At 43.7% G+C, this 27,853-nt stretch overlaps 1 protein-coding gene across 3 annotated transcripts in view; it reads left to right on the forward strand.

Annotated features, from left to right (window-relative positions):
• AOPEP (aminopeptidase O (putative)) overlaps positions 1 to 27,853 on the forward strand; it is a 502,851-nt gene that overhangs the window by 387,778 nt on the left and 87,220 nt on the right. The window lies entirely within an intron of this gene.

Below are 27,853 nucleotides of genomic sequence, written 5' to 3' on the forward strand. Positions count from 1 at the left end.
TTCCATGATGCTCACCTTCCGACATGATCACTGAAGACAAAATGAGTGCATAAGCAAATGTGGTGAAGAAAGCTGATGGTGTCCAGTTATCAGAAGATATAGCATCTGGGGACTTAAAGGCTTGAAGATAAACAAGCAGCCATCTAGCTGAGAAGCAACAAAGCCCACATGGAAGAAGCACACCAGCCTGTGTGTTCATCAGGTGTTGATAGGTTCAGGTACCAGGCATGAAAGATCCAGAAAAAAAAATGATATCATTGTGAATAAGGGAGAATGTGGAGTAGAGACCCAAAACCCATCTGAAGGCCACTGGACATACCCTTACAGAAGGGTAGTGGAGAGGAGATGAGCTAGTCAGGGGGCAGTATAGCACCAATGAAACATGTAACATTCCTTTAGCTCTTTAATGCTTCCTCCCCCTAACTATCATGACCCCAATTCTACCTTACAAATATGGCTATAACAGAGCATGTACATGGGTACGGATAAGAACTGGAAACACAGGGAATCCAGGACAGATAAACCCCTCGGGACCAATAATAAGAGTAGCCAGACCAGAAGGGTAAGGTAGGGGGAGAAAGTTGAAACCCATCCCAATGATCTGCTTATAACCCCCTCCCTGGGGGATGGACAGCAGAAAGTGGGTGAAGGAAGACATAGGCTAGTATGAGGCATGAAAAAATAATAATTTATAAATTATCAAGGGTCCATGAGGGAGAGTGGGGGAGGGAGGGGAAAATGAGAAGCTGATACCAAGGGCTCAAGAAGAAAGACAATGCTTTGAAATGATGATGGCAACAAATGTACAAATGTGCTTGACACAATTGATGTATGTATGGATTGTGATAAGATTTGTATGAGCCCCAATAAAATGATTTTTTTTTAAAGAAAGAAAACCCTGGGATGCACAGTTCAGTTCTGGCACAGAGTTTGCCAGCAGTCAGAATGGAGTTGATGACAATTGGTTATGAATGAATAAGGTTTAAGAATATGCTTTGTTTTTTTAATCCACATAGTATTGGTGTCTAGTTCACAAAAATTGTAAGTCATGTCTTACAATTGGCTAGGGTCATTCGCTCAGGGAGCAGAGGTAACTGAAAGTTTGCCCTTATATCTGGGCTGAGTGTAGTGGATACTGGAACATCCGATGCAATATGTCCAAACAGACTGACAGTGGTGAGTTGGTTTCACTAGAGAAACAAAACCAGTGACTCTTGGATGTGTGTGTGTCCATAGAAAGATTTATATCAAGAAAGGACTTATACAGTTGGAGAAGTGGTTAAGTCCAATTTTATTCATGTCTGTGGGTCAAAAGTAATCTAAAGGCTTTTCTCGACTCCTGTAGCTGCTGGGGTCAGAAATTAGAAAGATAAAGCTGGAAGACCATAACCTAGTGGGTGCCAAGCTGAATTAATCTGATGTTGGCCTAATGAATTCAAAGGTGGCAGTCCTCCGACGGCTCCTGAGATGGGCAGGCAATACAACAAGAGGTCAACAAAATAGATGCATAATCTAGATCCAACAGTAGAAGTGAGTTAGCTTTCACACACTGTCAATCATACCCCAAATGAAACCTCCCTCAATTGTATCAAAACTGTGACCAGCTTAACTGCTTGGCTACTTCACAGAAGATCCCCTTGTGGAATTGACCACACTGCATTAGATCATTTCATGGGAGAAGCCTGGCCCACCCAAGCTGACATAAAACCTCAGTATCATTTTGACCTGGTCACAGCACAAGGCACCCAAATGAAATGGAGACCATCTCCTTTGGTGCCCCCACATGGCAACTGTCTTGGGCTTTCTTTGCTCTCCTGGTTGAAACCTGGTTTCCAGAAAGAATCGGAAGCTCATTCACAGGAGTAATCTAAGACTAGGCTTCAAATCAATCATAACAATGGAAAGCGTTTACACTCCATGGAAGAGTTTCTCTCCAGTAGTGACCGTGGGTTTCTGCAGTAGAACTATCAAGCATCGGAGACCAAATGGGTCAGGTCTGCGAGGCAAACTATCTTCCAGGGTCTGCATTCATCCCTCCTTGCTCTACTGCCTCTGCTTCCGAGTCCCTCGTTTCCTTCTAGGAATATAGACTGTGCATCTATTCTGTATGAGGAACTGGGAATGGTTCAAAGATGAAAGAAACTCAAGATGCTTAATAATTGGGTTGAAAAATTAGATATACAAGTTAGATATACAAATAACTTATTAGAGGCAATAAGTGGTTAAAACAAAACTAAATTTTAGGAATTGAAAAACAAGAAAAAGGCCATTTCCATTCTGTAGAAACTAAGGGGATTACAATGCTGTTGGCAAACTTTCAGGTCTTGAAAGACAGTTAAGATTCAAACGCAACTAACGCAGTTGTTACCAAGTCAATCCCGACTTGCAGTGACAGAAAAGCACGGCTCCATAGGTTTTTCTTGGCTGATCTTGGTGATCTTTGTGACAGTAGATCACCAGGCCCAACTGGGGTAGGGGTTGATCCTGCCCACCTTTAGATGAGTAGCGGAGCGCATACCATTTGCGCCATTACGGTCGAGTTTAGAAGCAAAGCCACTGCCATCAAGTCAGTTCCAACTCACAAGCCCCCTCTGCTGTGTTTCAGAAACTGTACATCTTTGTCGGAGCAAGCAGACTTGTCTTTCTCCCCCAGATCAGCTGCAGAGTTTGAACCACTCACCTTGAAGTTAGTAGCCTACCGCTGAAACCCAGTGCCGCCAGGGATTCTTACACAAGTAAGGTCTAGGCCGATATAAATTGTGGAGAAGTCCACGCTGGCAGAGAGAACAACAGGATCCATGTTTGAGGAGCATCAGCAGAGTCTCAAAGACCATGACCCAATGACCTAGTTTGAGATAGCCATGATCGTCTCAGCAGCAGTGCTCCCGAACCCACCCCTATGGAGCTGATTCTTACTCTGCGGGGCTATGTAGTTTATAGCAGCCCACATCTTTACAGGAGCAGAAAGTCTCATCCATCTCCTCAAGAGTACCTGGTGGGTTTGAACCACTGACCTTGAAAGTATTAGTTCAACGTCAAACCCGCATCACCACAAGAGCTAGAGCAGCGGCTCTCAACCTGTGGGTCACTACCCCTTTGAGGGGGGGGGGGTCGAAGCACCTGTCACAGGGGTCACCTAAAACCATCAGAAAACATACCGTAGATACTCATGTATAAGCCGACTTTTTCAGCACATTTTTTCTGCTGAAAAAGCCCCCCTCAGCTTATACTCGAGTGAGGGTCCCACTTACCTGTTCTCTGGTGCAGTGCAGGTGTTCTCCGGTCTCTCCGGCTCATCTGCGGGCACCTGCAGCCTCTGTGGGAGATCAGACAACTGTTAATATCACCGCTCTTCTTTTCTCTTGCACAACGGCCGCCTCTGTGTTGTCTGTGCCATACTGGGCAAGAACCTGCCTGCTTCTGTGTGCTGGTACCTGGGGCACACCACATCCTTGTCAGATGAATGTCAGATGCAGCCGCTCTTCTTCTCCTGCTCTTCTCCAGGGCTGTACCAATGACGTAGCCTTCACAGTCTTACCCCTGCTTGGTCACACCCCCTTGTTCCACCCAAGCATTGCTGGATACAAGTACCACTATATCTCTGGTCTTGGATATACAGTATGTTTATTTACAGTACTTAATCTGCTATTTTTAATTTTTTTATTAACCCCTGTCTGGACCCAGTGTTGACTATGCTTATGACTTTGGCCGTTATTCCAGGTGGGCTTACATCTGTATTGCAGCCCCCAAATGTGAGTTTAAATAAACTTTTCAAAGACCGTGTGTGAAAGATGTGGCATGAATGGATGTCACCTGGTCAAGTCCGACTGACAAAAGTTGGAAATCTGATGAAGCCCGACATGGAATTGATAGCAAAGTGGGTTCGTGATGCATGGGAAGAGGTTCCAGAGGGCATCGTGCAATGCACCTTCAAGAAGTATGGCATCAGTAATGCTGTGGATGGCAGTGAAGACAGAGCTTTGCACGAGAACGACAGCAGTGATGGTGATGACTGCGAACTCAGTGATGATGACAATGTCTCTGCTGATAACCTCACACCAGCTAAAGCTGAAGCTCTGTTTGCACAAAACGATGAGGAGGAGGAATCCAGTTTTGAAGGATTTTAACTCTTGTGTTTTAGCTTGGTTGCAGATTGAGCTAAGGTTTTTGTACTTTTAAAGTTATTGTTGATACCAAATTGGTTTTTAATACCCTCTTTTCCACTTACAGAGCTAGTTTATGGTTTTTCTTTGAAATAAATATTCAAAAACATTTAACCTACTGATGCCTCAATAATGTCATTTTATTGGTATCTACTTTTATTTTGAAATTTACCAGTAGCTGCTATAGTTCCCACCCTAGGCTTATACTCGAGTCATTAAGTTTTCCCAGGTTTTGTAGTAAAATTAGATGCCTTGGCTTATATTCGGGTAGGCTTTACTCAAATATATACAGTATTTCTGATGATCTTAGGAACTAAGACACTGCTCCTCTATCCGTTTCCAGGTGGGTCTGCCCACATACAGATATGCCCACACACAAGTACCCAGGTGAAGACTGTTACCCATGCTACACCATGCTTCAAAACAAGATTTCATTTATTTGTAATTAAAAATAAATATTTCACAATATATAATTACATATTGTTTTGTGGTTAATCACTATGCTTTAGTTATATTCAATTTGTAACAATGAAACTATATCCTGCATATCAGGTATTTACATTGCGATTCATAACAGTAGGAAAATGACAGTTATGAAGTAGCAACGAAAATAATTTTGTGGTTGGGGGTCACCACAACATGAGGAACTGTATGAAAGGGTCGCAGCATGAGGACAGTTGAGCACCACTGGGTTAGAGGAATGGAGAGAACTTTCCTGGCTAGAGAAGCAGGGAGAAGGGTCCCTCCCAGGCAGTCTCACTCTCACACCCAACTCTTCAAATGCCAGTCCTACTGATGTGTTTCTACCCTAGGACCCCTTTCTACTAGAAGGGTAAATGTGTTTGTTTTTAAGAGTGGGAAAATGCCCCAGTGAGTGCATTTTGATCATGATTTCCTTGTTAGCAACAAATGTATTATTGTCTGTTTTCCATGGAGAGCAGGATTTGCGAGAGGGAGAGATTGATTCATAAGGCAGGATGCAGCCAGATGACACAGTGACTTGACTGTGATGATGGAAAGTTCAGATGAAATGCTGGAGTCACTGGGGGCTCCGCAGTTTGCAGATACATGGCTGGGTAGGCCAGCAGCCTTGTATAGAAAATAAATCCCTAGGAAGCCAAACCTTTACCTTCCCAACAGGTACGAGAATCTCATTGACTGACTTTTAGTGTTTGGCATTGAACTTTCATATCCAGAGCTATCCATTTAAGTGGATGCTTTTTAAAAACATCATTAATTTCCTGGATGGTCAGTTGTGTTAGTTTCCTAGGGCTTCCACATTGAAGTCCCATAAACGTATGGCTTATAAGAAAGGGAACGCATTGTCAACTATGGAGCCTGTTGTTGTTAGGTGCCGTCAGATTGTTTCCAGCTCATAGCAACCCTATGTACATAGAACAAAATACGACCTGGTCTTGTACCATCCTCATAATTGTTGTTATATATGAGCCCATTTTTTGCCATCACTGTGTCAATCCATCTTGTCCATGGTCTTCCTCTTTTTTGCTGTCCCTCTTTATCAAGCATAATGTCCTTCTCTAGGCACTGGTCTCTCCTGGCAACATGTGCAAAGTACATTAACAAAGTCTCACCCTCCTGACTCCTAAGGAGCATGCTGGCTGTCCTTCTTCAAGACAGATTTGCTTGTTCTTCTGGCAGCCAATGGGACTGTCAAGATTCTTCGCCAGCACCCTAGTGCAAATGCAGCAGGCCATTTGCAGGGTCATGTTCTCGTTGCAAACTCTAAGTGAAGATCTTTTCTGGTCCCCAGTTTCTGGTCGTCTCTGGTGGTTTGGGCTTGCAGCTGCAGCATCACCACAGGGAATTCGTCTATATGTGCCTCCCTGTCTTCTCTTTTCTGAAGGGCACCACGCACACTGGACCCCAATAGGATCTCATGTTCACTGATGATATCTTCCAAACAAGTTCATCTTTATGCTCAAAGGGAGTGGGAGTTAGGACTTGAACATATCTTTGCTGGGGGTACGGGACTGGGAGACATTTTATTAGGGGTTCATACAACTCTTATCACAAAACATATATACATCAATTGTATAAAGCACAGTTTTACATTTATTGCCCCCATCTTTCTCAAAACATTTGCTCTCCACTTAAGCCCCTGGCATCAGGTCCTCATTTTCCCCCTCCCTCCCCGCTTTCTCCTCCCTCGTGAACCCTTGATAATTTATAAATTATTATTTTGTCATATCTTGTCCTATCCAAAGTCACCCTACACCCACTTTTCTGTTGTCTGTCTCCCAGGGAGGAGGTCACATGTAGATCCTTGTAATCAGTTCCCCCTTTCCAACCCACCCTCCCTCTATGCTCCCAGTATCGCCATTCACATCACTGGTCCTGAAGGGATCATCCACCCTGGATTCCCTGTGCCTCCAGATCCTATCTGCACCAGTGTACATCCTCTGATCTAGCCAGACTTGCAAGGTAGAATTGAGATCATGATAGTGTGGGGGGAGGAAGCATTTAGGAACTAGAGGAAAGTTTTATTTTTCATCGTTGCTACATTGCATCCTGTCTGGCTCGTCTCCTCCCCCGAGACCCCTCTGCAAGGGGATCTCCAGTGGCTTACAAATGGGCCTCTCAGATTCTTAATTATGAGCGTCAATAATTTGTCCACGTACACGCTCTTCCAGGTTCTCAGTTTCCCACAACAGTAAAGTTGCACTATTTGATGTTTGTGTTCTGCTCTGTGCGCACCTGGAGGGTGAAGTCCTGCAAGCTGCCCCGGCAGTGTGCTATACAATGAGCACCAGGCACGCAGAGCATTCGCCCCTTTGATATAGCCCAGCAGGGCTGACATTTTTAGAACACTGTTTTGTATTCTGGGCCCTCTGGGTTGTGCCCCTGAGGTGGCTCTCCATAATGTTAATCATGACTGGTGTCAGTACCTACACTTGGAATCCTTTGGCTGCTTTGAGAAAGCAGGTCATCAGTTCAAACCCACTAACCACTCCTCAGGAGAAAGGTGAGGCTTTTTGCTCCCATAAAGATTTACAGCCTTGAAAACCCCAAGGGACACTTCTACTCTGCCTTACAAGGTGACAATGATTCAGAATCGATCCTGTGGAAGAGTTTTGTGTATAGATCTAAGAGTCCTATTGGCATTGTCAGTTAAGCGTTGACTGCCAACCACAAGGTCAGCAGTTGAAACCCACCAGCCGCTCTGCAGGAGAAAGATGAGGCTGTCTGTTTCGATAAAGATTTATAGCTTTGGAAATCATAGGTTGGGTGTTTGGGTGTATGAGTAGATATGAAATGCTTATAGTATAGCACGCTCCGAACATTTTTTAATTAAAATCTTAACTTAATTAATGGCTTTTCCTTGTTGGAAATTGTTCTTTCCTCTCTTCTAGTAGGCAAACATGCCTTGTGACTATAACAATGTAACCCGCCATTTAGATATTTCACGATGACGGCCTTGTGCATCTTGACCGAACATCTTACATAGGGAGTACTAGGCTTTGTTCTGTTGAAGAACTAGCCTGCTTTGGGGGGTGAGTGAATGTGAGCACATGGGTAAAAATTAGTTTAAATCTTTCTCTTTAGAAAAATTCAGTGACTCCTCCCTTGAGATAGAAACTAAATTAAATAAATACCAGGTCACCAGAAACAAAGGATGGAAAGCATTTGGTCAAATAAGAAGTGTCTTTAGGTACCTTCTAAGACATTTAAAGGGTGTTTCCAGTTTCCTCTTACTTGATAAGCAAACTCTAATAATTAAGAGTCCTTGGATTTTGCCTTTAAATTTGTTCCCTGTGCTGACTCAGAGCAAGAATGTCCAGGACATAGTCCATTGGCAGCCAGCCAGCCAGCCAAGGTATCATAGGTCAGCAGGAACAGTCAGTGACTGTTGAGCTCCGCAAACCCAAATGCATGTTTAAAAGAGGACAGCGTCTCATCGCACACCTCTGCGTGGTGATAGTATGTTGTTTACTGCAGCTTGCGAATGAGTGCTTTCAAATCATCCTGCTCAAAGTGTCTTCCCACCAGGTCCTCCTCCGGCATGAGCTTTCAGGAACTCGGAGTGTTCTGTCATAATGCTACGGGAGGGTCCAACAACTCCACGTTCATAAAACACAAGGCGGCATTATCTTGAGGGGTGGAGGAGTAGCGGCAATCCAAGTTGGCATTTTCACAGGGCACATTATCATGAAGTTTAACCTGACCCGCTGCCATCAGCTTGATTCCAGCTCCTGCTGACACACTCCAGACAGAACAGAACGAAGACTGTTTCTGAGACTGAAATTGGCAGGAGCAGACACCCTCATCTTCCTTGCATGGAACAGCTGGTTAGTTTTAACTACCAACCATGCACACTACCAACCACATAAACTCACTGCCTGCGAGTCTATGCTGGCTCATGCTGACCTTATAGACGGTAACTTTTTATGGGGATGAAAGCTTCACCCTTCTCCCATATGGCAGTTGATAGTTTTGAACTGCTGACCTTTTGGTTAGCAGTCCAACGTATAACCATTGTGCTTCCAGACTACGAACATGGCAATTAATACATTAAACACAGTTCTGGAGCCTCTGAATAGTGCAAACAGTTCATGTACATGGCTGCTAATCAAAACATTGGCAGTTCGAGCCCACGCAGAAGCTTCCCAGCCTAGTAAGGTAATGATCTACTTCCTGAAATGCCACTGTTGAAATCCCCCTTAATCGGAGTCAACTTGGCAGCAAATGAGTTTGGTTTTTTGAGTCAGTTCTGCCACCGCTATGTGGTGTGACCTTGGGGTCTGATGTCTTTGAGAGTCCTCAGGGAGATGGCCTGGCTGAAGGCCAAAGCCATTCTGCACTCCAGGTGGACTGGGTCACAGCCAAGAGTTCCTTGTTTTGTTGTTGTTGTTGAGTGTTTTCCTTTAAATGTGTTGACTTGCTGTCGGATTTAACACTTGTTCTTGGTTTTGACTGGTAGTACGACTGGTCTTGTACATGTTGTTCTGAGTGGTGTTTTACAAATGTAGGCTGTCAGGAAAGCTATTTGGGCACTTCTCTCCTCTCCCACTAAAAATTGCCACCCGAGAGATTATTGGGAGGTTAATTAATAATCCATCTGCAAGAGTATTTGTGCTGGCTGGTCACTGCTTCTAATCCGAATCAACTTTTCACAGATATTAACAATAACACCACCACCAACAACAAAGCCAAACTCCTGCCATTGAGTCAATGCCAACTCATAGGGACCTCACAGAACCCCCTCCCCCACCCCCGTGAGTTTCTGAGACCATAGCTCTTTACAGGAGTAGAAAGCTCCATCATTCTCCCAACAGATATTAGCAGGAGGTGAAAATCCTCAGAAGATGGAAAAAGAAAGTTTTTTCTAGGATTGTTTGGTGTCTTAAAATTCCTATAGATCAGTGACAATTGCAGGTTAGTTTTCCCTCTGAGAGTTGCATATGCTATTTCTAGGACACATTTTGAGATATGAAAATAAGTACTTGTTTATGTTTGCTGTCTAAATAACCGGAGGGAACAAATTCCAGTGAATTCTACATTGACTTTTGAAGGAAGGAAGACTTTGGAGCCAAATGTTCCAACCAAATGACCATATTTCTTAAATGCTGTTTTTATATTGAAATCAGTGGAGTATTTGCTGCTTTAAAAAAATCTTTTTAAACACTACCAAAAAACCTGCAAAAACCAAACCAAATGTGATGTTTATGAGAAGCTGCTGAGCTGATTGCTGCATAACTTAGAGCAAAACATGGCAGTGTTGCTTCTAGTGAGAAAGCAGAGCCTGTTTGGGCTTTAAGTATAACAAGAAACGATCAAACCCAGATGCTTTCCTAAAATTATATTTCCAGTACATTTGTAAGTCTGTTACAAAATGTGCTACATGCTAAAAATATTTTCCTTTGTAGACTGAAGGAAATTTCAAACCACATTGAGGGATGCCTATATCAGATGGTTTTTCTTAAGTGCGTTAAGGGCATCCTGCTTGTTGTTATTAGCCTAGACTTTCCAATATGACATTATTTATGCCAAAAAGCTTTACAATTCAATTCTTTTTTAATTTCAGCAACTTTATTGGCATGAAAATGCATGGTGGAGAGGCCGAAGTCAATACATCAGAATTTGGGACTTAGACTCCAGGCTAACGAGTGATAATGGGATTCGGCTCTAGATGACCTCCTTGACCCCTGTGACTCATTTCTCTGGGAAGGAGAAGTTACTTCCCGTGGCAGGCGGTTTCCCTGCCATTTCCCCAAGGACTTCATCCCGTTGCCTTTCATTCTCTTCCCTTTTCCTTTATTGCACATGTTGTCAGTTTCCATATTCCATGTGGCCAAGCAAAGGTGTGACGATAAGTAAAAAAATATTGCTCTAAAACCAAAGAAACCTTTATTAACAAAATATCACCATTGTTTGTGACATGTCCGCTGTGTACAACTTTCTATACACTCTGGCAGGTGGTATTTCCATCTCTCGAGCTCCCCCTGAAGAATTCTGTGCTCTTCAGTTTTGGCCCCACCACGGGGTCCAAATCACATTCCTTTTCAATAAGCTTGGAGTTGTGAGGAATAAATGAAGTCTGGTGGGGCAAGATAAGGGCTGTAGGGTAGCAGGGATGCTGTCACAACAACCTCTCACAGGACAACCATGCTACCCATGAAGACTGAGCAGGTATATTATTGTGATGAGGGAAAAAAATCTTTGCTATGAATTCCATCACCAACAATCTTCTTATTAAGCTCTCATGATTGTCCTGTGTCCTTTGAGACAATCTATCAAGATTATTCATTTGAAATTTCAAAAAACTGTTGCCATAACCTTCTGAGCTGATCTCTCCGCTTGAATTTAACTGGCCCGGCAAATCCCCTTGGACCTTGCTCTTTAGATTATTTTGGAAAATTCAAAACTTCTCCCCCTTTCCAGTTCATTCCATAAAATCATCTTCATTCACTTCAATCTCGTTTAAAAGAACGATGGAAAGATCAGTTCTTGTAGCTACCTGACCTCCATGCAACTTTGTCAGTATCTTCTTTCACGGCGCTCTAAGAAGACTGAGAGAATTTGTCTGCAGTGATTCATTGGTCACAGAGACCATGCTTAAACACGTTTGTGTGAAATGAATGTGTGCATGTAAGAAGTAGAATCTTAGTGGCATGACTTGTTGACTTGCCCTTGTATACCTCTGTAATAGTTAGTTTTTTGGGGGCCACCATGGCTCCCAGAGGAACATATAGTTCCCGGAGTTTCTCCTGTCAATGAGATCACAGCTTGATTGGAGGGTTACTGAGATAAGCTAAAGAGCTCTCTGGAGGCAGACCTCCCTCTCTCTTTGCTTCACTTTCCTGCTGTTGAGCCACTAGGACAGCTGGAGGAGCCACATGGAGGCTTGTGCCAGCCCTGAGATGCTTCCACCGCCATTGGGTCCAAAGGACTTTTCACCCACTGCATTTGACATCATTGTGTGTGGCCGCATGAGTCTGAAGAGTAGTATTGGACCTATGGAGCAGTATCAGTCTTATGGACTTGATCTGGACGGGGCTAAGATGTTTGCTCGATATATAGTTACTTCTTGATATAAAGCTCCCTTGTACACATGTATGAGTGTCACTGAATTGGTTTCTCTGGTCTACCCTGCTTAACACAGCTTCCCTTTATTTGTTTGGGACTCTTCTTGATTGATTTTAATTACAAGGACAACTCCTCTGGAATTCTCATTCATCTTTCCTCCTCAAAATGTATTTAATTGCCATTATCATTGATTTTGTAATTGAGAGACTCCCTGGATTTTTTATTTTTTTCTTTCTTTTTCTTTTTAAAATCATTTTATTGGGGACTCATATAACTCTTATCACAATCCATCCATCAATCCATTGTGTCAGCACATTTGTACATTTGTTGTCATCAGCATTCTCAAAACATTTTCTTTCTCCTTGAGCCCTTGGTACCAGCTCATTTTTTTTAAAATTATTATTTTTTAAATATTTTATTGGGAGCTCTTACTTATATCATAACATTCCATCAGTCACATAAAACAGTATTGTACAATTGCTACCACAGTCAGTTTCAAAACATTTTCTTTCTTTTTTTTACATAGATGGCATATAATATTTTAAAAATACTATTAAACAATGTATTATTTAAGGTTAAGTATAATATGAGGGGATTTTTTTAAAGTGTAGAAAATAATGAATTAAAATATAATGGCATCTTCCCACTGGGGCTCTTACAGCTCTTTTTTTGTTTGTTTTAACCCTAACCCTAACCCTACTTACAGCTCTTTTAAAAAATATTATTTTATTAGGGGCTCATACAACTCTTAACACAATCCATACATGCATCAATTACGTAAAGCACATGTGTACCTTCATTGCCCTCATCATTCTTACAACATTTGTTCTCCACTTAAGCCCCTGGCATTAGCTCCTCATTTCCCCCCTCCCTTCCTACTCCCCCCTCCCTCACGAACCCTTGATAATTTATAAATTATTATTTTGTCATGTCTTACACTGTCCGACGTCTCCCTTCACCCACTTTTTGTTGTCCATCCCTCAGGGAGGGGATTACATGTAGATCCTTGTGATCAGTTTCCCCTTTATACCCCACCTTTCCCTTGCCCTCCTGATATTGCTACTCTCATTATTGGTCCTAAGGGATTTATCTGTCCTGAATTCCTTGTGTTCCCAGCTCTTATCTGTACCAGGGTACATGCTCTGGTCTAGCTAGATTTATAAGGTATAATTGGGATCATGATAGTCGGGGGAGGAAGCATTAAAGAACTAGAGAAAAGTTGTATGTTTCTTCAGTGCTATACTGCACTCTGACTGGCTCGTCTGCTCCCCATGACCCTTCTGTAAGGGGATGTCCAGTTGCCTTCAGATGGGCTTTGGGTCTCTAGTCTGTACTTACCCTCATTCACAATGATATGATTTTTTTGTTCTTTGATACCTGATCCCAATGAGACCTCGTGATCACACAGGCTGGTGTACTTCTTCCATGTGGGCTTTGTTGCTTCTCAGCCAGAAGGGCCATGTGTTTATCTTCAAGCCTTTAAGACACCAGACGTTTTACCTTTTGATAGCCATTCTGCCTGGATTTTCACAAGTACTTCTAGTAAATTGAGCTCTAAGTGAGTAAACTCAACAATATATAGGCTGTATACCTCTCTTCAGAATTGTAATTTTAAAATGTAATTCTCTTCCCTCTTTTATTTTACTGTGGGGTATGCTCGTGTACGTATTAGAGCCCTGGTGGCATAGTCATGACTAGTTGAGTTGCTAATTGCAAGGTCAGCAGTTCAAAATGACCAGCAGCTCTTCTGAAGAAAAGCCGGACCTTCTATTCACATAGAGTTACAGCCTTGGAAACTCACAGGGGCAATTCTACCCTGCCCTGTAGGATCTCTATGAGTCAGCATCTCTCACTGGCAGTGAGAGAAAGAGAATGAGAAAAAGGCTATTTTTTAAAAATTGAATAGATACAAAATACCATAGCTGTTAACTTCTACTAGTCCCAACCCATGTGCAAATAATCAGAGAAACTGGATTATTTGAAGAAGGATGCGGTATCAGAATTGAAGGAAAGATTATTGACAACCTGTGATATGCAGGTGACACAATGGAAGACTTGACGCACTTGATGATGATCAAGGATTTCAACCTTCAGTATGGATTATGGTTCAATGTAAAGAAGACTAAAGGCCATATAGCTCATAAGTAACAAAGCCCACATGGAAAAAGTACACCAGCCTGTGCGATTACACAGTGACAAAGGGATCAGTTATCAGGCATCAAAAAAATCATGTCATTGTGTGCTCACCTCCCGATATGATCTCTGAAGACAAATGGGTGCATAAACAAATGTGGTGAAGAAAGCTGATGGTTCCTGGGTAGCAAAAGATATAGCGTCTGGGGTCTTAAAGGCTTGAAGGTATACAATCAGCCGTCTAGCTGAGAAGCAACAAAGCCCACATGGAAGAAGCACACCAGCCTGTGCGATCACAAGGTGTCGAAGGGATGATGAGGTATCAGACATCAGATACCCACCCAAGGGGAGGGTATTGTTTATATCACCACAGGGAAAAAGGGACCAGAATTCAACCCAGTGCCCCAAGGTGTGAATGCAATATTCCGGCGTGGAGTAGGGAACCAGTGTAGAGGTCTGGGGGGTTGGCCTCAGTACCAAATACTAAGTGGACGCCTGTCCCTCCCAGAGAAGAATTTATTTCAAAGGACAGCATTGAATCTGCAGTGCTGGGAGAGGGGCATATCTGATCGGAGCACACGGGAGCAGATGAATGGGGAGTAGGAGAGAGTGGAGCACATCCTGGCCCACCAGGTCTTGAGGATGATGACTCCATTTAGAGCAGCCAGTCCACAGAGAGGACCACATGGCCAGCCCCACTCTGAGACATGACGTCCCTCACTGACCCATGGCCCTGCGGGGGACAGCACCAGGGATACAGTGTGGGAATTGGGCCTGCCCAGATCCCACTACACCCAGTCAAAGCACTGGGGGAGTGCAGCGGAACAGCAAGGGAATGGAGAGGTAAGATCCCCAGGGAGTGCTGAAGGTAGACTTAGGGGCCAGGGCGTGGTGCCCCAACAGACTGGATTGGAAAACACTCCTAAAGGCCAACAAATGATCCTTGAAATAATATATATATATATATCATTGTGAATGAGGGGGAGTGTGGAGTGGGGACACAAAGGCCATCTGTAGGAAACTGGGCATACCCTTATGAAGGGTCGCGGGGAGGAGATGAGCCAGTCAGGGTGCAGTGTAGCAACGATGTAACATACAACTTTCCTCTAGTTCCTAAATGCTTACCCCCCACCACCATGATCCCAATTCTACGTTACAAATCTGGTTAGACCAGAGGATGTACACTGGTACAGATAAAAACTGGAAACACAGGGGATCCAGGGCAGATGATCCCTTCAGGGCCAGTGGTGACAGTGTTGATACTGGGAGGGTAAAGGGAGGGTGGGGTAGAGAGGGGAACTAATTATAAGGATCTCCATATAACCTCCTTCCTGGGGAACAGACAACAGAAAAGTGGGTGAAGGGAGACATTAGACAGTGTAAGATAAGACAAAATAATAATTTATAAATTAGCAAGGGTTGATGAGGGAGGGGGGAGCAGAGCAGGAGGGGGAAAATGAGGAGATGATGCAAGAGGCTTTTGTGGAGAGCAAGTGTTTTGAGAATGATAAGGGCAAAAAATGTACAAATGTGCTTTATACAATTTACATATGTATGGATTGTGATAAGAGTTGTATGAACCCCCAATAAAATGATTTTAAAAAGACTAAAATCCTCAAAACTGGACCAATAGGAAATATCATGATAAACAGAGAACAGATTAAAGTTGTCTTCCGTAGATCCAGTGCTTATGGAAGCTGCAGCTAAGAGACAAACGAGGCATGTTACTGGGTAAAGGTGCTGCATAAGAGTACTTTAAAGTGCTGACAATTAAGTATGTTACTTTGAGGACTAAGGCGCACCTGCCCTGTGCCATGTATTTTGAATGTCTCAGATACATGTGAAAGTTGGACATTGAATAAGAAAGACCAAGAAGAACTGGTGCGTCTGACTTATGGTGCTGTCAGAGAATACTGAGAATACCACGGGCTGCCAAAAGAACAGCAGCAACAAATCTGTCTTGAAAGAAGTACCACTAGATGCTCCTGGAGGCCTGGAAGGGGAGACTTCATCTCATCTACTGTGCCCGTGTTGACAGAGACCAGTCCCTGGAGAAGGACAGCATGCTTGATCAAGCAGAGGGCCGGCAAAAGCGAGAAAGGCCGTCAAGGAGATGGATTGGTCCAGCGGCTGCACCGATGGGGTCCAATATGAGAACAGGGGTGGGGTGGTGCAGAAGGGGGCTGTGTTTCGTTCTGTTGTGCAGAGGTCAGTGTGAGGCAGAACTGACTCGGTGCCACTCGGCAACGTACACAATACAGGAGTTAGATACTTCAGTTATGCCCGTTTTATATGAGGAAACTTCAAAGAGTTTGTGGAAAAATGAAATGGAAAGATAATGGATTTTTTTCCCATAGACTTTCTGAAACTCCCTTGTAGGTGAGAAAATGGAAAACTTTTATCTTGTGTAAATTAAAAGACCAAGTTCTTAATTATTACATTAGTTTTGAATGCCTGTCGTTCACTAGTAGGCTTTGAGATTTTTCTTTCCTTTTTATTACGGTAAATATATAGGTAGGAAAACATTTGTCATTTCAATGGAGTTTTAGATATTTTCACATCTGGCATCTGGTTATGCTTCAGACAGCTTCAGAGAACAATGTAGAAATGCCAAGTTTCATTTTTTTGGTCTTCTTGTAGCAACGTGGGCTGGTTGTTTTGAGTGAGGTGGGGCCTGGATCAGAACACTCATTTGTAAGAAGGCAGATGACGGAGAGGTTATGGTTCATAGTGTTGTGTCTAGCGCACGTTGTTGAGAAGCAGCAGGTAGTAACTCAGGTACGCTGCTATCCCCACAGCCTCCAGCCAATGGCACTGAGTCTGTGTGGACGATAGGTGAGGCTTTGTATTATATCACAACTGAGTTATTTTGAGACCTTAGGGAAGTTTACTTAGGTCAAAATACCAGATGGGCTTTTGTTGCTGAGAGGAGAGAGGAAGGGAGTGAACATTGACTGTCTTACTTTGTGCCTCTCACTGTATACTCACCCCAACTCTGTGAGACAAGTCACATCATCTCCATTTCCTGTACTCAGAGGAGGTTATGTGACCCAGGTCACGTAGCCTCAAGGACAGAGGGTGGCTAAGCCCACATTTTCCTACATGTATCCTGCTGTCCCGTGCCCTTGTCCTGAGGTAAACCAAACAAACAACAACAGTGTACATCAGCATGTTTTCCAAGGTCCTTGAACTTCAGAGAACAAGGGGACCATAAGACATTCTCATAAGAAAGGCAAAGCAAAAGCAGGCCCCAAGTACTTGCACTACATATCCATTGAAATAAATTCTTTGTTTAAGCCAGAAATGATGAGAAGATTGTTAGCTTGAAGAGATTCTACCATGTCTCATATATGAGTATAAATTAACTGAATTAATTCTTCAATTCTACGTATTAGGAGATGTTTATGATAAATCTAATGTTTGTGGTCATTCCCATCTATCATGCTGCTGAACACAAGAGTCGTGTTGTATACAGAATGGCTGGGTTTATCCCTAGTAGAAAGAAGTTATGTTTGGTATCTAAAGAACAATGAGCGTTTGCTGCTTGGCTGACCAGTGCTGGATCAAGTTCACATTCCCCAGCGCCCACTCCCCCACCACCCCTGCAAGGGTGGACGCACAGCACGGGGAGGGAGGACAGGTCCTTTTTTCACACGGAGATGTGAGCTCTCGCTCTCCTAATATGGACACAGCTGGGCCTGTGGAGCATTAAACATTGATTTAATCTTCTGGAAAAAGCATCCTATGAAAAGAACAGAGATTAGTAGCCAATTAATTTTGACCCAGCCCATTGTTTTCCTGGAGCACCTCCTTGTAAGGATCTAACTATTTAAAGAAAACTCTCTGGAAAGCCATTACATTTTCCCATGCATTTCTTGTGTTTGACACAAAGAGGTTGGACGTCACTGTACTCTGTGTGTGTATGTATGTGTGCTTTTACTCCCCAGCAGAGGCAGGTGATTTATGCTTATGTCTTTTTCTTGCACGCAGGTACCTTGTCAGGTTCCTTTGGGAGGTTACATGACAGGCTACCCAGTCTGAGAGCCTTGGTTTTTAAAAATGGACATGTCAGGGCCCCAGACTTCCAACATACAACCTCCTTCCCTAAAGGTACCTTGGAGCGGTTGCCTGTCCTGGAGTGCCACACCCATTCCATCTAGACAGTAGTGTTTATCTTTCAAGGTAGTTTAATGGTAACCTCTTTGTTTTTGCTTTTAATTACTTCCTAATTAATCTAGTTTATTGTATAGGACATTTCCCAGAGTTATCTTCCTATAGCACTGATGAAGGTGTATGCCTTTTGTATATAGGGGAATTCATTTGATTAGAACAAGGTGCCCAAGACCCAGTGACTTCAACTTAGGTCCTATATGGCAAAGCAGTTCCCTTTGCACATAGAAAAGCGGATTCCCCTTGCCCCATTGGCACAGACTGCCCCGAATCCTATCCAGCCATCTTCCAAATGCAAATGGTTTGTTTCAAGGGACTAGGCAGTGCCCTTCCACATAATTGGATGTACGTATACAGCATGCAGACCAATATTAAATCAGGTTCTGCTTAAGATCCAGAATAGTAGTATCCTATGAACCTGGCGGAAACTCTGGAAAGGCCTATGCCCATCCATTCTTGCCTCTCTTTTGGGGTAGAGTATTTGAAATCTTACACTTCTTTTTAGTTTGTTGGATGTCCATGTAATGGAGCCCTGGTGGTGTAGTGGTTATGAGTTGAGCTGTGATCCACATGGTCATCAGTTCAAAACTACCAGCAGCTCCACAGGAGAAAACATGGACTTTCTACTCCCGAAAACAGTTACAGTCTTGGAAACCCACAGCGAGGTTGCTATGAGTCAGCACTGACTCAATGGAAGTGAATATGTCCATGTAAATTATCTTGCCCCAAAGTTCATCTTTAAGTACACCTGTTGTCAAGTTGGTTACTACTAATGATGACCCCATGTGTGTCAGAGTAGAGCTGTGCTCCTCAGGATTTTTTTTTAGTTATTTTTTTATCGTTTTACTGGGGACTCTTACAGCTCTTATCACAATCCATCCATCCATCCATCCATCCATCCATCCATCCATCCATCCATCCATCTATCCATCCATTGTGTCAAGCACATTTGTACATTTGCTGCCATCATCATTTTCAAAACATTTGCTTTCTGCCTGCTTGAGCCCTTGGTATCAGCCCCTCATTTACCTCCCTCACGCACCCTTCCTCCATAGGATTTTCGTGGCTGACTTTCTCCCAGCTAGATCATCAGGCCTGTCCCTCGAGGTGCTGGGGGGGAACTCAAGCCTCTCACCTGTCAGCTAGAAGCCAGCACGTGAACCCCTGACACCTCCCAGGAACTCCTATCTCCAAGTGTATGAGTTGTCATGAAGTACACCCTCATTCACAAGAAGTGACACCCCGGATCACTAGACTTCCCATTGAGCACTGGACTGTGTTTGCCACCAGCCCAGGGGACTTACGATGAAGGGAAGCTAGGAGGACTGGCCGTGCTCCATGGTGTGGACTTTGAAATGTAGATGGTTCTTGAAAGCATCTACAATTTCATCGTGGTAACTTACTGGAAACAGGTCATCCTGGCTGTGCTTCAGGGGACTTTAAAGATGACGGATGCCTGCTTCCCTGTCAGAGATGTGAATCTAAGTGGTCTGCGAGATGCCTGAGTATTAGGACTGCAAGTCTCCCAGATGACTCTAGTAAGTAGTCCGGTGTGGGGAACCCCTGAGCTAAATTCAGTCTTATGTGATGTTATATTTCAGCTGTGAAAGCTCATGAATCTTCAACTCCTGTAGGTAATTGCAGGCATACAGATGTCAAAGGGGATATATCAGTATCCGTTTTCTCCAATATCTGTTTCAGTAGACTTTTGTGGGATGAGATTGTGTTCTGCAGGCCCTGTTTGATCTGGAGTTTATCATCTCCACGTAGGAAGCAGCGATTTTAAGTGAGGCGCTCGTGCTAGATGGCCCCTAAGCTCTGTGCTGGAGTAGAAGATAGGACTGTGTTTCCAGCCAGGAGCCCTCAGGAACAAACCATAGGAGGCACGATAGGTAATGAAATCCTCTGAGCCTCGGTTTCCCCGTTTCTGGAATGCGACGGCTGGGGAGCGCCAGGGCAGTCTGTGTGGGAGGCTGTTCACTTCTGTTTCCGGTTTCCTTGCTCGGAAGCCACTGCTGTCCAGCGTCCGGGCTGCTGTGATGCTTCGACTGCTCAGTTCTAATCCTCTCAGGCTTGAGAACTGCCTGCTTCCTGTGCTGAGGACTCTGTAGGAGTCATTTGACCTTCACAGTTCTGTGAGAAAGGAGGCCTGCAGAGGTCACACAGCTAAGATGAGTCAAGCCGGGATAGCAAACAGGACAAGCTGTCTGGGTGCTCCTCAGACTGTTCCGCATGACTTCCTTATCGCACTGTTCTGTGAGGACAGGGAGAGCATTTTTAGTTTTTATCATTTGGGGGGGGGGGAGCTTATACAGTTCTTATCACAATCTATATATCGATTCATTGTCTCAAGCACTTTTGTACCTGTGTTGCCATCATCATTCTCAAAATATTATTTTTTCTATTTGAGCCCTTCGTACCAGCACATTTCCTCCTCCCTCCCCGCCCCCTCACGAACCCTTGATAATTTATAAATTATTTTTTTCATGTCTTACACAGACTGTTGTCTCCCCTCAGCCACTTTTCTGTTGTCCATCCCCCTGGAAGGGGGTTATATGTAGATCATTGTGTTTGGTTCCCCTTTTCTCCCCCACCTTCCCCTTTCCCTTCTGGTATGGCTATTCTCATTATTGGTCCTGAGGGGTTTTCTGTCCTGGATTCCCTGTGTTTCCAGTTCCTATCTGTACCAGTGTACATGCTCTGGTCTAGCCGGATTTGTAAGGTAGAATTGGGTTCATGATAGTGGGGAGGAAGAAGCATTAAAGAGCTAGAGGAGAGTTGTATGTTTCATCAGTGCTATACTGCACTCGGACTGGCTCGTCTCTTCCTTATGACCCTTCTGTAAGGGGATGTCCAATTGTCTGCAGATGGGCTTTGGGTCTCCACTCTGCACTCCCCCTCATTCACAGTGATCTGATTTTTGTTCTGGGTCCTTGACGCCTGATACCAGGGCGGGTATCTTCCTCATCTCCAAGATCACAGATTCAGGCTCTGTTTTACAGTGGGCACTCAAGTAACCCCTCCACATGGCCGATTTATATTCTTCCTCCTGTAACCTCTGCCTGTAATCAGTGACAGCACAGAGATACAGTACTTGATTAAGCATGTTTAGAGTAGTTATATGTAATGTTTAGAGTGTATTACCTTTGGTTTTTTAAAATTTATTTATTAATGGATCTTTAAAAACTTTTTATCAGTAGGGTATAATCATCTGTCCTTAACTTCTCCATTTCACCTCTAGATGAAGGACAATATTGTCGTTGTGTGCCACTGAGTTGATTCTGGGTCACAGTGACCTTATAGGATAGAGTAGCACTTCCTGTTGCGTCTCCTGAGTGGAAATCTTTGCAGAAACAGGTTGCCAGACCTTTTCTCCTACACAGGGACCAGTGGGTTAGAACCGCCTGCCCTTTGTTAGCACGTAATCACTGTGCCACCAGAGAACTATCAGAACAATAAAAATTTCCCATTCCCTGGCTTCTTCTCTGTTACCCCCAAAAAGAAGAGAATGAAAAAGAGACCTACAATGCTTTTACTTATTCATATTTATCCTTGTCCACAAGGTGTTTAGGCAGCTTTGAAGGGTAATGATCGCATGATTAAAAATAAGCAATTCAGAAAGACAAAGCAAAGTGAAAACCACGTGAGACAGTTAGTTTATTTTGCCAGCCTGGCGGATAAATACAAGTGGGAGTAACTGAAGGGTGGAGAGATAAATGGCTCGGTGAGCCTCACCTTTCTTGTCTCTAGCTCTTTGATCATTGGACCAGTGTGCGACTGCCTTGCTTGTTCTGTGCCTCAATTTACAGGCTACACTACCTGTGGGACACCTAACCCGTGAACCGTGTTGCTGTAAGTTGAGGTCCCTTTAAGAACACGCGATTGAAATTTGCATCTCTTGAGCTGGGAACTGACAGTTGGTGACCTGGCTGACAGTTGGTGACCTGCCTTGCTGTTTTGCTGCCTGTGCAGGGATAGCCTAGCTCTCTCTACAGAGACTTGAAGGACTGCCAGTGTCTCACAGCTCTCACACGGGAGTGAGTTGCACTGAGCCATTTGTATTGCTTTATAATTTAACTGTTCATTTCTTGTATTATATATCTATCTGTTTATAATTTAACAGTTCATTTCTTGTGTTATATATATCTATATATAATTATCAGCAATCTGATTTTATCTCTCTAGAGAACCCTAACACACCATGGTAGAAAAGTAAAGATCAGATAGGGAACCAAATCGGCATGCAAAATGTACACCCTGATGTTCATTTGTGTCTCTAAAGTAGAGTCCATGAGCCCTGAACCTTCTAGAAGAGGGACAAGGGCGAATGACTGTCTGTGAGGTAAAACATGAGCCAGTTGCCCAAGTCCAACTATTCCTGATGTTGCTACCAGAGAGAAGCTTTTCCTGAGGTGCCTCGCAGGAAATTACTGTCTACCATAACAAACTACCCTCAAAACATCCTTAGGGTAAACATTGTGATAGATTTTATGGGGCTGTTTATTATAATGCACCTCAATAAAGGTTAATGGCTTCTCACGAGAGCATAATGAAATAAAAGGACTCTCACGGAGGGCCAGTAAGAAACAGTCCCGGGGTCAGCTTTAGGGTGGTCTGCCAAAATCCAGCAATGGATTTTAGAGTGTCGAGGGTAGAGGAGTGGGCATTAAGGAATATGTGAGCCTCCTGAAAATTAAACTTGCGTGTGGCACGCTGTGCAGTTGGACTTTTTCCTAGGAAACAATCGAACCCTTTGCTTTCATCAGATTCTCGGAAGGGGTAGAGCAACGGAAGGACTGCGTTTCATAAATATTGATCCCACCATGAGGTTTTGTGAAAGTTTTTGAGCACCGTGAACTCAGGAGTATAGTTATGAAGAGGAAGCAGTTTGGTCACACAGTTTACTGCAGTGCTATAAGCTTCGGCAATAGGTTGAGCCAAGCGTGGAATTGATTTCCTTTTTGGAAAATGATGTTTATAAGGATATCCATTGAGAGGTTCATTTGGCAGGACGAGCATCTTTTTCATGTAGAAAGTAGGTATTTGTTCAAATATAGAGATTAAATGGACAATACTACAAGTTATTATTTTTCTAATATCAGCTGAAAATGTAACTTAAATATTATACTCAAAAGATGAGAGACGAACATTTAAAGACATACACATTTGAAAATAAGGCCCCTGTTCCTTACTTATCATTATATGCAACTTAAGTTAACTTTGATTTGACTTCCAGACCTGTATATCCAACATGTTCATTCTCCCTGGATTTCCATTGGCAATCAAGGTCTTCTGAAGCCAGCAAAAGTTTCTGGAATTCTTTGCCTCGCTGGTAGTAAGGAGAATTTGGGCTTCTTAGAGCAGATGATTTTCCTTGTGCTGTGGTCAAGGGAGTGTCATTGGCCCTCCGCAGCTGCTTGGGATAATGAAGGGGCTCCCTGAGCCTGCCATCCATGCGGCCCTGTTGAGCAGGAGTAGAGGCACACTGCTTCTCTACCTCTGTGGCTTCACTTGGTCACAGGCAGAGTCCGGGTGAGAACACACACCCTTATCACAGGATGAAATTGGTACCACTACCTTTTTCCAGACCAAGGTGCAATTTCCTCTTCGGACTCAAAGAGGGAAAATAGAGAAAGATGTCTCCAAAATAATATGCAGCCACTAGGTTAAATAAGGCTTTGATTTTAAAGCAATGCTATTTTCCCCAACTTCTGAAATTGTCTTCAGCTATTATATGCTGCTTTGACAAGAAGTTTTCTTAGAACAACTTCTTTTCAAAACTTGCATTGCTACCAAAATGAGGCACTTTTTAAAAGATACAATTCAAATAGAAAACATCTGTTTTTAAACGATAGTTTTAAAGTGCTTTCACCACATCCTCAAAGCTACTTTTATAGCACATAGCCTGAGCAGAGTGCCATCCTGCCGCCAGAATTCCAATTGTTTTAGAAAGTCTTATTCCGGCAGTTTCTCCCCACGCTACCTTCCTTGGTATCTATCAGCCCATCAAGAAAGGAGACTAAGAGAGAAGGAGAGTTGTATTGAAATTGTACTGGACACAATACAAAGTATTATCGTTCATCTAGAGTCACACAATGTTGCTGTCTCTCATTCTAGATTGAACGCAATCCCTGGTGTCATTGTGAATACGCTTTTTGTAATTGTTATATATAATTGGTGGTGCAAATGATTTGTGCTACACAGCTAACCTAAAAGTTGGCAGTTCAAATCCACAGAGTGCTGTAGGGAGAGGGAGAAAAAATTCTGAGGTCTATCTACTTCGCTAGAAAACCCTGTGGAGAAAAGGGGGTGAAGGGAGACGTTGGACAGGGCAAGATATGACAAAATAATAATTTATAAATTATCAAGGGCTCATGAGGGAGGGGGGAGCGGGTAGGGAGGGGGAAAAAAGAGAACCTGATGCAAAGGGCTTAAGTGGAGAACACATGCTTTGAAAATGATGAGGGCAATGAATGTACAGATATGCTTTACACAATGGATGTGTGTATGGATTGTGATAAGAGTTATATGAGCCCCCAATAAAACGTTAAAAAATAAAAAAGGAAACCCTGTGGAAACATTGTGCCTCATCATCCAGGGGCTCTCTGCGGTGAGTTGCAGTAGATCACGAGTAGGGCAACAGGTTTGGGTCGACTTCAGTGTTATCGCTATATTTTAGGTTCATTTAAAAAACTACTCTGGCAATATAGCAGATATGATTCTCTTTTAAAAAAAGCACAATTCCAGAGGGGTTATGTATCTTAAAACCAGAATTTCATTCAATCATTCCTTGATTCTTCCTTCCCTTTGTTTAAAATATTTATTGGGAGTGGGAGTGGGGGAAGGAGCTGATCCCAAGGGCTCAATAGCAAGTAAATATCTAGAAAAGAATGAAGGCAACATATGTACAAATTCCCCTGGTGCAAGTGAGGTATGGATTGTGACAAGAGTTGTAAGAGTCCCCAATAAAAATTTCAAAATAATAAATAGTAAAAAATATATATGCCATCTACTGTATGCTAGCAATGTTTCAGTGACTAGACAAAAGCTTGAGAACATGAGAGCCAATATTTCTGCTTCCTCAACTTACAGGAGGAGCCTGGTGGCGCAGTGATTAAGTGCCCGGCTGCTAACAAGAGAGGTCATTGTTTAAACACAGCAGCAGCTCTGAGGGGGATGAAATGTAAAGATAACAGCCTTCAAAACCCTGTGGGAACTTCTACTCTGCTCTCGGGTCACTGTGAGTCAGAATCCATTCGCTGGCAATGGGTTTTTTGTGTCATGTATTTACAGACCAGTTGGAGAGCCAGAATTAAATCAGTTTATATAGACTGTAAGTTTTTTAAAGAAATCAATCAGGTGCTATTAGAATTGTGGGGTGGCAATTTGGTTGGTTGGTGAGGGGCAAGGGAATGCCTCTCTGAATAAGTGTTGGTAAAGCCCAGAGCTAGAAGAGAAATTTAAGCTGGTCAGGTAATGAGAAGAAAAGACATCCTAGGTTTAAGAGAAGTGAGGCAATTACTGTAGGAAAGATCATTTAGGCTACCTTTTGGAAGATGGAGGCTGGGAGGTGGCCACAGAACAAACAAAGAAAATGGCTAGTGTGCCCTTAGAATGGACCAAAGCTTTTATTGCCCACTCCACAAAGTACTAGAAGAACTGAGTGACAGTTGGAAGCTTTCCTTGGTTCAGGTTGTCTGAAATAGCTAGGTCCGCATGAGCTGGGTGGTAGAAAGGAGGAGGCCTGGGTCAATGACAGCTAGAGAGGTTCCTTGCTCTCAATTCTGAAGACCTTCCCTGTGGTTCAATGTGATTCCATCTCTCTCTCTCTCTCTCTCTCTCTCTCTCTCTCTCTCTCTCTCTCTCTCTCTCTCTCTCTCTCTCTCTCTCTCTCTCTCTCTCTCTCTGTGTGTGTGTCTACAACCAGATGAGGAATGAAGGGAGAAATCGGCATGTAGTAAGAGCCCAGCTGTAACAACAGCTTTTTTCATAGGTGTCTTTATAAGATTGAATTTATCATAGTTCTCTCTATGGCTATCACTGGATCTTTGGAGTTCATTTTGTTTAGGTTTCTTCTGTGGCTACATGCTTTAGAATTGTTGACAACTCAATGAAGAGGACACTAAAGAGCCCATTTAGGCAGGGTTCTGTACACCAGTATTGAGCGGTTTCTTTCAAGAGTTCCTGGAGCTAGTGAACTCCCAAGGGGGCAGGGGATACTAGTGGGTACAGGGAAGACTTCTGCCAGGGATAGAGTTCTATTGATTCTGGAACTGTTCTTAGTAGCATGGGAGCTTGAACAGTTCAAAGTTCTTGTTCCATTTAAAACGAAGCAGCTCTGCAGTTATATAATACACTTCCCATGCAATTTTTTGGTGTAATTTTTACCTGCCTTTCTGGAGGTGCACTCAAGATTTGCAAGGCGCTAACTATTTTTCATGCATTTCCTTTCTAGCGTATGGGTGGTTGTATATTATATATAAGTAGATTCAATAACACTTTGAAAAATCTTTCGCAAATAAGCATATATTCCATAGCACTTAGCTATAAGAATGCTACAAAATAATGTTGCCATGAGAGGCGCTTTAAATAGTTTGTGGAAACATGGAATGGAAAGATCTTGGACATTTTTGTTATGTTATTATTACATATTGATTAGGTTCGTTCCTCTATACACTTAATTGTGTGTGTGTGTGTGTGTGTGTGTGTGTGGTTGATACATCAACTACTGATTGAGAAATGGGGAAAAAGATAACGGAATTTTTTAGAAAAATTTTGGAAGCCCGCCGTGTCTCTTTATACTTCAGCCTTTCTAGGGTTGTTTTTTCTGTTTTCCGCCCCACAGACGAACATGAAGTTAAGAATCCTCTATTTGTACAAACTCGTTTATTTTAGGAATCAGAAGTGCATGCTCAATGTGATTTTATGAGGCTCAGTTATGAATATGGGACAAAGGGATGACATGAAGTTTTCCACTCTGATGTCTCCATTAAGAAGCTACTCTTGTGTAAAATACTCCATGGCTAAGTTGCTTCTATTTAAAGGAGTGAGTTTGATCTTGGCTTTGATCTAAAGCTTTTGATCTTGAAAGAAGGATGGAGTAGCAATAGAAGAGAGGGGAAGACTTTTTTTTTAAAGCAATAAAGTTAAAGGGATAGTCAAAATCAGCCAACACAATTTCGGCCTCTCTTCCGCTTCTGGCTCATGTAATTTCTGATGCGGATGGAATTAATGCTTTTTTGGGGTGAACAGAAACTTAGGGATAATCGCATGCTTTCATCAACGAAGAAAACTTCCTTTTTGATTACTAAAACAGGCTGACCCCATCTCCATTCTATCTATTCACTTTGCGGCCTCCCCGGCGTCCGCCCGAGCCGGGCCGTGCAGCGCCGGGGCGTGTAACGCCTGGACGCGGCGGTCGAGCGCCTCGCCGGCCCGCGGGCTCCGCTTCACGCTGCGGCCGCTCGGCAGGGCAGGCCACCTGCCCCTGCGCTGGGCTCTGCGGGGGCCGCCGACCGACGTGGACTTCCTGGAGTCTGCTGCGGCCCTGGAGCACAGCCCGTTCGGAAAGTTCCTTTCCCTCGGCGAAGGCCGCCAGGGCAGTAAGGTTTCGCCCCGGCGCAGGTGGCGGGCGCATGCCAGCTCCGGAGAAGCCGAGGCGCCCGGGCGCACCAGCGGGGGAGCGGTGATTCGGGCTCCGAGCGCGGCCGGCAAAGCCTCGGCTGGGGGCGCCGGGGCCCGCGAAAGGTGCAGTCCGCGCGGGGAGGGCGCGGGCCCCGAGCAGCCCTGCAGAGAAGAGACGCGGGCGAGGGGACAATAAAGTAGCAGGGGCGCCGGGGGCG

This window comes from Tenrec ecaudatus, chromosome 5 (genome assembly GCF_050624435.1).
Source record: "Tenrec ecaudatus isolate mTenEca1 chromosome 5, mTenEca1.hap1, whole genome shotgun sequence".
Taxonomy (NCBI): Eukaryota; Metazoa; Chordata; class Mammalia; order Afrosoricida; family Tenrecidae; genus Tenrec; species Tenrec ecaudatus.